This window comes from Micropterus salmoides, unplaced genomic scaffold, assembly GCF_014851395.1.
Source record: "Micropterus salmoides isolate LMB-PRFRI ecotype aquatic unplaced genomic scaffold, ASM1485139v1 Ms_hic_scaffold_4, whole genome shotgun sequence".
Taxonomy (NCBI): domain Eukaryota; kingdom Metazoa; phylum Chordata; class Actinopteri; order Centrarchiformes; family Centrarchidae; genus Micropterus; species Micropterus salmoides.
In genome coordinates, this window is record NW_024043372.1 from 22721207 (window position 1) to 22731164 (window position 9958).

General features: G+C 39.8%; 2 long non-coding RNA genes across 2 annotated transcripts; both read left to right on the plus strand.

The window, feature by feature from the left end:
* Positions 1-815: 815 nt before the first annotated feature.
* Positions 816-3119, plus strand: LOC119885560. The gene is made up of 3 exons (XR_005441368.1): positions 816-1410; positions 1784-2917; positions 3022-3119. It is a non-coding gene; the product is annotated as an uncharacterized LOC119885560 (long non-coding RNA).
* Positions 3120-4117: 998 nt separating this feature from the next.
* On the plus strand, positions 4118-8169 carry LOC119885561. Its single transcript, XR_005441369.1, has 2 exons — positions 4118-4284; positions 6746-8169. It is a non-coding gene; the product is annotated as an uncharacterized LOC119885561 (long non-coding RNA).
* The last annotated feature ends 1789 nt before the right edge of the window (positions 8170-9958 follow it).

A 9958-nucleotide genomic window follows, 5' to 3' on the forward strand; every position in this document is an offset into this window, starting at 1 on the left:
ACTGAGCTAACCAACGGCAACCCTTGCTGTATATTATTACTACTTCTTCTTCTTCGAAATCTGTATTCAACGTTGGGATGAGCTATGGATGAGCGTCTATACTGCCAGAATTCTACAAGAAGAAGAACATAGTGACGAAACACATTCTGTTACGCTGTTTGTCCGTTTTAATTACTCATACTCATACATAAAAACATGTTTCATTATTTAAGGTCTTTATACACCACTGAAAACATAGTTATGGATCTTATTTTGGATTTCTGTCAATAGATCCTCAGAATATTACACACTGAACTAGTATAAGTCTACAGAAGCTTTTAGCTTTAAGCTGTGGTTCCAAAGTGAATTCTGCTCCAACTCTTGGAAATTCCGAAACACTAAGAACATTTTTGTTTTGTTTTTTTGAAAACCCGTTCCCTTACACAGAACAGCAGCTTTCTTTCTGAACTTGTTTTTCTGCCTTTCTAACTAGTATCTTCAAGTACACAGAACCAGAAACACAGAAAACATATCTGGCTCATGCATTGAGTAAAATATAGATTTTAAATACCTTTTATATATATACACATTAAGTAAGAACATATACTAGCTTGTACATGTTTCACCAGCAGGCCAATTGCAAATGCACTCAACATGGACTGTAACAGTCGAGCTAGACTATGTACCAATATGTAAATAAGTCAGCATAACGTGCACGTGTGCTTTATGTACTACACTGTAAACCCAGAATATTTACATTTTTAAAACAAAACTAAAACATTGTCGTTGGTTTTTCAAAGTGTCGTGTGTTAGTTGGTGAGTAGTTGCTGCAAGTATCTTCCATTCTGTTCTGCACTATTTTAGTGGCTTGCACCAACTAATATCTTATTATCTTGTTATCTTTGTGTCACTCTGCTTTGTCATTGCTGAGTACAGAAAGGGAGTCACTGGGACTAAATGGTTTAAAGTCTCAACAGTGGAGACAGTAAGTGTGTTTTAACCACATATTCAAATATTGCATTCCGCCATAAGCCTATTAGACATTTTTTCATGAATGCTCTGTTTTTGTTTGCTGCAATCATTTTGACAAACATTACCCTTCTTTCAACTGTTGATGGAATTTTTAACATGCTGGGCCCCTACGGTAACCTGTCAGCAGGCAACATCCGCCTCATCAAAGACAAGCTAACAGGAAAGAATAGAGCCTTTGCCTTTGTTCACCTCTCGTCTCCTGTGGTGTGTTATTTCTGTGGTCTGTATGTAGACGTTATGTAAGTATGTGTGTTTCTTTTGGGGGTGTACACGTGTGACAATCTTGCATCTTTACTTCATCTATAGGAGTCTTCTCAGCTGCTCACCTTGCTCCATCTTCAGACACCTCTAAAACTGGATGGAAAAACAGTTGGTGTGGATTATGCTAGGAGTGCTGAGGTGAGTCATGCACACACACACACACACACACACACACACATACACACTGTTTGATTCAGTTTACTATGAATAGAATATAACATGTAAGCTCTTTTGGATATGCACTGTGTGAACTGCACCATGTGGGAAGTTTTGACTAAATAACCACATACTATACATATTTCTATTTATTTGTCTTGTCATGCACTAAAAATAAAATAAAATTCCATCCATCATCCATCCATCGTCAACCGCTTATCCTGCATTAGGGTCGTGGGATCAAATAAAATTAACATTCCTAAAATAATTTTGCTGGAGGATTCTGCACGCAAATTTATTTCATCCTGCATGTGCTGCAAAATGAAGGTTTAACTAATTGCCGTGTTCTTTCTAGAGACTCCAAGCAGTCTGATGGGATCAGAGCCATTGCCCTCTCTGTTGCCAGCGCAGAAATTGCTGCTGCTCAGTGGTCATCCAGCCAGGGTTTTACTTGCTGTTTTGTATTTCTAAGTAATTTAAATTTGTTGTACTTAAAATTCGCTGAACTAAGTGGTGTGACATTAAAGTAAGGCAAAGAGCATTTGTGGCCTAAACTGCTAAAAGGTGGTGTAAGTACAAATGTGTCAACAACTTTATACATTTGTTCAAAGTACGATGGAGACTAAAGCTAAATCAAATGACGCCCTGTAATGTAAAATGTTTGGCTAGAGGGACTTAATCATATGGAAATGGGGTGTTGATTCTCAGTGGGTATTAGAAACGTTGACATTACTAGGGGCGCTTTGACAGCTTTTTTAAAATGTTATATAATAATAATTTACAGCATTTACACATTTCTATGCAAAGTATTGTTTGCAAATGCATCTTGGCATGTTTTAATTGGGGTGCTTGTGTGTTTTTACTGACTTTGCTCTCATCCCTGTAATTCTTTGTAGTTGCAGCACGGTTCAGGTACCACCTCTGACTATGTTACACTTCTGGATGGCTATGCACAGCAAACACAGGTCAGTTCACAGTCTACTTTACTGGGACAATGACTTGAACAATGGAGATCAATGATTCCTTTTATGTAGGGACAGAATTATCAAGGATGGCAGCAGCAGCCTGAAGGATTGGCTCCTGTCAGTGGAGATATATCTCTTGGAGGTGCCCAACACTCAAGAGATATTTTGACAGATTTCTATACTAAGGCTGAGATTTCTAATTGTATCATTAATCAAATTGTCTTTAGCTGTCCCAGAAATGAAGACATTGATCCTTGCAGCCACAGGTGTTGTCATCATATCCCAGATGACTCAACTTTACCAGCCTGTGATTACCAGCCAGCCGGCCATACAGGCAGACAGTGTATTAACATGGCATCTATGTAGTGCAAACACAACTACTAATTTATAATTTAGCACTCTGGTGTTGTATGCTGGATGTTACAGCTAATTGTGAATTCCCCCCTGCCACTCTCAGTCTCATCTATTAGTGATAACACCAGTTGCTTCTTCTGTCTGTGCAACCTCAACTGCTAATCCAACAGGTGAGATTTGTTAGCTACAGAATGGCCCCCTGTATGTAAAAATAGATAAACCTTTATTTTATAAAGGATGTTTTGTTTATATGTGTCTCTCTTTGTATCTATAGCTGCCCCCCGCAGCTTCCCCTGACACCTCAACATACCAGTACGATGAGACTTCAGGTTACTATTACAATCCACAGAGGGCCTACACTACAATCCTAGCAGGCAGGTATGTATCCTGTTCTCTCGACAGAATATACTGCCAAACACTATGCATTTGCATGTCATTGATTTTAAATCAATTAAACTTCTTATACATTTTTCCTATGGTTGTCATCAGTAGTACTACTATAACTCTGAGACTGCTGAATAAGACACAAGCACAGAGCAAGTATGCAAAAAGCCCACCGGGGAAAAAGTTAAGATCAAGTCAGCTTGCCAAGTAAATAATACTTTTTCTTCCTGTATTCCTTTAAGTGATATCTGTCTAGAATGTTAGTACAATTGCAGATCGCAAAGGACATGGCACGTTGGGCAAAAAGTTTAAAAAAAACAAAGTTTTAAGAGTGTTTTCCAAGGCAGCAAATATCTCCTCATGGTCTGCTAGCTGTCCATTCTGTGTGCGTACAGAAAAATAATCTGGTGTCTGTACACACCCCTGGTTCTGCAAATGGGAAAAACATCGGACCGAGCCACACAATGCTATTCCAGCCATTATTTGTGTGTCAGATAACATTAAATGACTTGCTCACTGACATTCAGCTTACTTTCTTGTTTGCCGAGACATGCTGCTGTTGTGAAGTTAGCTATAGTAGCAGGAGAGTTGTGAGTGTCGCTGTCTGCTGGCTCATACTCTCTGTATATTGGCTTTCCCACAAGCTAATGATAGATTACTTGCTCGCTCTTTATCATGGTATTGGATTTCTCCAGAATTGCGTACCTCACCATTTAAGTGACACTGAATATGATATGTGTTTATTCATAATGAACACAAAATGAGAGACTGACAAATGTATGATCTATAGCCTGTGTGAATTAGTTGTTGGTGAGATTTGTTGCTTCCTTTTCAGCAAAAAGTTAAGTTGCCATCTTTCGTGACCGAACAATTCAAGATCACAGAGCAGGACGCTTCAGTTAAGGTTTGTTGTTGTTATTAATAAAAATAAATCCCATAGAAATTCACCATAATACTTTATCCTTTTTCATATTCCAGTGTGGTCTGGTTGCTGCTTACAATGCAACAACCAGTGACACAGAGGAGGGCAGCTCGGATAAAGCAGCGCATACAGAGAGAAAAATAACAGACTGGAAGAAGTCTGCTGTGTCAACGGCAGTTAACCACCAAAGAGGCTTTGCTGCGTTACCAGCAGCTCTCTGACCTCTACAAGGTGAGTATGGTGAAACAGCAGGCATTCAATCTGCAAGTAGGTATGCATATTCTAGGCCCTGCCATCTGTTCAGTGTATAATGCTTCAATACAAAATGTAAAGATGTTATTGATCTTATACTGTTTTGAGCATAAGTGTATGTATTTACTTTGTATGCGCATGATGTGGCATGAAGTTGCCTTTTAATTGTTTCAGAGAAACAAGGAGCTGGAGAGGAAACAAATCAAGATATTTGGCTGATGTAATTCATATATATATATGTGTGTATATATATATATATATATACAGTGCCTTGCGAAAGTATTTGGCCCCCTTGAACTTTTCGACCTTTTGCCACATTTCAGGCTTCAAACATAAAGATATAAAACTGTAATTTTTTGTGAAGAATCAACAACAAGTGGGACACAATTATGAAGTGGAACGAAATTTATTGGATATTTCAAACCTTTTTAACAAATAAAAAAAAGGGAAAAATTGGGCGTGCAAAATTATTTAGCCCCTTTATTTTCAGTGCAGCAAACTCTCTCCAGAAGTTCAGTGAGGATCTCTGAATGATCCAATGTTGACCTAAATGACTAATGATGATAAATAGAATCCACCTGTGTGAAATCAAGTCTCCGTATAAATGCACCTGCTCTGTGATTGTCTCAGAGGTCCGTTTAAAGCGCAGAGAGCATCATGAAGAACAAGGAACACACCAGGCAGGTCCGAGATACTGTTGTGGAGAAGTTTAAAGCCGGATTTGGATACAAAAAGATTTCCCAAGCTTTAAACATCCCAAGGAGCACTGTGCAAGCGATAATATTGAAATGGAAGGAGTATCAGACCACTGCAAATCTACGAAGACCCGGCCGTCCCTCTAAACTTTCAGCTCATACAAGGAGAAGACTGATCAGAGATGCAGCCAAGAGGCCCATGATCACTCTGGATGAACTGCAGAGATCTACAGCTGAGGTGGGAGACTCTGTCCATAGGACAACAATCAGTCGTATACTGCACAAATCTGGCCTTTATGGAAGAGTGGCAAGAAGAAAGCCATTTCTTAAAGATATCCATAAATAGTCTCGTTTAAAGTTTGCCACAAGCCACCTGGGAGACACACCAAACATGTGGAAGAAGGTGCTCTGGTCAGATGAAACCAAAATCGAACTTTTTGGCAACAATGCAAAACGTTATGTTTGGCGTAAAGGCAACACAGCTCATCACCCTGAACACACCATCCCCACTGTCAAACATGGTGGTGGCAGCATCATGGTTTGGGCCTGCTTTTCTTCAGCAGGGACAGGGAAGATGGTTAAAATTGATGGGAAGATGGATGGAGCCAAATACAGGATCATTCTGGAAGAAAACCTGATGGCGTCTGCAAAAGACCTGAGACTGGGACGGAGATTTGTCTTCCAACAAGACAATGATCCAAAACATAAAGCAAAATCTACACTGGAATGGTTCACAAATAAACATATCCAGGTGTTAGAATGGCCAAGTCAAAGTCCTGACCTGAATCCAATCGAGAATCTGTGGAAAGAACTGAAAACTGCTGTTCACAAACGCTCTCCATCCAACTTCACTGAGCTCGAGCTGTTTTGCAAGGAGGAATGGGCAAAAATTTCATGGGCAAAACTGATAGAGACGTACCCCAAGCGACTTACAGCTGTAATCGCAGCAAAAGGTGGCGCTACAAAGTATTAACTTAAGGGGGCTGAATAATTTTGCACGCCCAATTTTTCAGTTTTTTATTTGTTAAAAAAGTTTGAAATATCCAATAAATTTCGTTCCACTTCATGATTGTGTCCCACTTGTTGTTGGTTCTTCACAAAAAATTACAGTTTTATATATTTATGTTTGAAGCCTGCAATGTGGCAAAAGGTCGAAATGTTCAAGGGGGCCGAATACTTTAGCAAGGCACTGTACATATATTGCATTGAGGATACATTGAATAAAGTTTCATGGTCATTTTAACAGCTGAAATACAGAGACATAGCTGCAGAGGGAATTTTGTTGTAAAGTAGTAAGAAGTCTGTTGTTCCTGATCTTCCTGCCAACGCAGTCAGTGTCAGTGTTAACGGTTTAAACTCACTGCAAACCATCTGAGACATTTCAGAAATGGACCCTTGTGAATCTGATCAAAGCTGTTCATTTTCTTTTTTTTTTAATTTAAATTTCATCCTGTAATTGATCTTCATCAGAAACAATGGCCAGCCCACCAAAGGCAGCCTAACAAGTGATAATATCGGGAACACAATGCTACAGGGCTGGCAGGAAGACAGGACTGGGGCATCACCGCTCCCATCTCGGTGAGGAAGCCCAACAACAATCCTCCTGTCCTGTGTTCTCATCCTAACAGATGGAATATGCATGTCAATGTGTTCTTTTTCACTCCCAAAGTAATTAGAGGTGTTACCTGAGGGCTACCTGCATCCAATCTGTCTCCTCTAATGACTGTGTCCGCATCTCCCCACAGGCTTCATTAAGGACCAAGGGCACAGGCTTGGGTATTAAAGGAAGCTCTCATATGAACTCTCAGCATCTGAAACCTACAAGGATGCTATTCATAAGGCCACATTCTCACACTTCACTGAGATAGAGTGAACTGGAGAGAGGGAAAGTGATCATACTGACCCAAGAAGTATTAATTACTGTTTGTGGTCAAATGATCCTACTGTGAAAAGGATGCCCTGTAGGGGAGAGTGGGGTGAGTTGAGCCAGTTTTTACTTGAGGTGAGGACATGACAGTAATGTCTCCACTTAAAATATGTACATATTTTTTAGGATGAAGTGCATCCCTGGGAATGATCAATTTGATTCTAAAATAAACAGTTTTCAAAATGGCTTTCTAAAAAAAAAGAAAAAAAAAGTGGACTCTTGGCTCAACTTGCCCTATGAGGAGTAAGCCATGGGAGAGGATAAGTTGAGCCACATGGGGGTCGGGGACATCATTGTCATTTCATCATGCAAACTCATGTCAACGCCACGTCCCAACATTCAATTGGACTTAGTGAAACATTGCAGCTATGTCTCCTAGTTGTTTCATATAAATGTATTGCTTCAAAGTCATCCGGTTGATCGTCATGTCCTGTGCCATCTGATGTATGGACTTCGCATTTTTGTACATCTCCCACTACTCTGTCCAAATCCACAAGAGGAGTTGAAGCCTGTCTGTTTTCCATTTATAGAAGCATGACATGATGGTTTCTGGTCTAAGATGCATAATGTCACATAATTTCGGTGATGACTAAAAATGCAATGTAAAATTACAGTCAAGTATCTGGCTCAACTTGCCCCAGGTCTTTTGGCTCAAATTACTCCATCCCTGCCATTTTAACAAAATTGTGTCATCCTGCAGTTTAAGGGTAACGTCATGCTAACAATATAGCCTCATATTGTAACTTCCTAAAGCACTAACACGTGTAAAATTTCAACATTAAAAAAAAAAAAAATTTTACTTTGAATGGCAAAAAACTGTTTTTTGATCTTAAATGTGCTTATCACTTATTCCATGGGCCTCTCTTCATCACAGGGTGAGTAAAATAGATGACTCTTCAAAAATGTGTAGTCACATGACAAATTTTGTCTATGGCTGCCGAGAAACAAGGGGGGGCTCAACTTCCCCACAGGCTCAAATCATCCCGCTTTCCCCTACAGACTTAAACAGTAATTTCTATTTTCTCACATTTTGTTTTATATATGTAACTATATGTAGCCTCTGCCATAAGTGTATGAATGTGTGTAAATAGGTTTGTTGAATGTGGCATGTATTGTAAAGCACTCTGAGTGGTCAGAAGACTAGTGAGGCGCTATGTAATCCATTTACCATCCACAATAGTTTTCTTCCTTTTCTATGCACACACTTCAAATGAGGTTATTAAATCTGCTGTTGTTCATGTCCTTGGCTGATTTCTCTCTTCCCTGATCTCCGCCGCAGTCCTGATCTATACTGTCACGTAGACAGTCCTTAAATATACATGTACAAATCTCCATCTCAGCCCCCACTACATATGGTGTCCATTATTTCTGCCAGACCCTCTTTGGCTGCCTGCGTATCCTCTTTCCCAAGGCTCAATGGCTGGCATGTTGTACCAGCTCCTACTTCAGTGGGAATGCCAGTGTTTTTGAATATGCCCCTCAGAGTCTTTGCTATGTTTGTTCGGGTCATTTCATCTCGCCGTTTCCTGGACGAACTGATGGAAAGCCTGAGGGATAGAGTGGTGTGTGTATCAGCCACAAAGATACAGCATAGTGGCTCATGCCACCTTAATGGCTGAGTGTTCCTAATTCCTTAGCTTTGTAATGATGAATGTCAAGAGTGAGGTTGTAAAATTCAGCTTTCAGTGAAGGGTTTGAGAGACACTATAGAGCAAATATATACAATTCCCCCCCCACTGATATGTAGATGTCCCTGTTCTCATCACAAGGAGGCAGTGTCACTTTTAGGAGGAATTTTAGTCCACTCACTAATGAACACAATAAAATGACAAAAAAAAAAACACATTAGAAAAATCAATTAAAATTAAGCTCAAGCATGTAAAAATTCTCTTTGAATATATACGTTTCCAAAACCCTCCCTTTTTAAAAAAAAACAACCCCCCTCCCCCCCTCCCACATTAATGATGTTAAATGTATAATGCTGATCTTGCTGTGGTTGTAGGTTTTCCTTTTTTTTATTTTTTTTTTAAATCTGTGCTGCTGCCGCCGCCTACATCAGCCCGGCCTGTCCCACAGTGACATGATGTCCTCACTGCTGCTGGGCACAGCGGGGGTAGAGAGGCGGGGGGGATTAACATCACTGTTAGGTCATAATATAACAATTTGACAGAGAGAGGTTCATTTGCATCATTTCCATGTTTTTCCCTGAAGAATCCCCCTACACCTATCTCTGTTGAATACTGCGGCACAAAATGAACTGTGCTCACTGTCTCACAGGGACACTTGTGGATGCCTACTCAGTTTTCACATGGTACTGGCTCAGCTTACCAGAATCTGTGTCAGTTGACTAAGCCGTTTTGCATAACAATCAGTGGCCACACTGAAAAGAAAATTGAGCGGAAGAGGTTGGCATATGTGCACCTTGTCTCAAATCTATAGAGAACGTGTTATGAGTGATTTCAGGAAATGCACTATAGTCCTAGAAACAGCTTAGTTATTTAAGTGCATGCAGGTATCTGTCTGAATCTCACCTCTAGAACACTGCAGATTACAATAGCATCATTATAATGTAGTCTCATTGCTGAGAACAATGAGACTACAAATGTGCTTTTTCTTTGGATCTCTCCCAGTCGGGAGAAAGCATGAGATGTGGAAATAGGACGACATTTTTATTGCTCCATGACAAGCAGTGGCATTTACAAAATGCCCATTTTCAGATAGTCCTGAAAAATATGAATGAAACGCCATTACAATTCAAGTTCCCTTTATTAGTATCAAAACCTTATTCTTTCATTTCTACATTTAACGGACACAAAATAAGGCACATCTTGCATAAAGCTGAATAGACTGACTGCTTGATCAGATAACAGGCAACAATTTTGATCAATTTGTTTTCACTCTTTTTTGCAATAATGGTGACCATTCTCCATTTCCAGATTCTTAATGAGATTTTTTGGTGTTAAAGCCCCCCTCCAGCAAGTTTTAACTGCCGTTTTTGAGAACGGGGGTGTGGTTAATAGCCGGACATAAT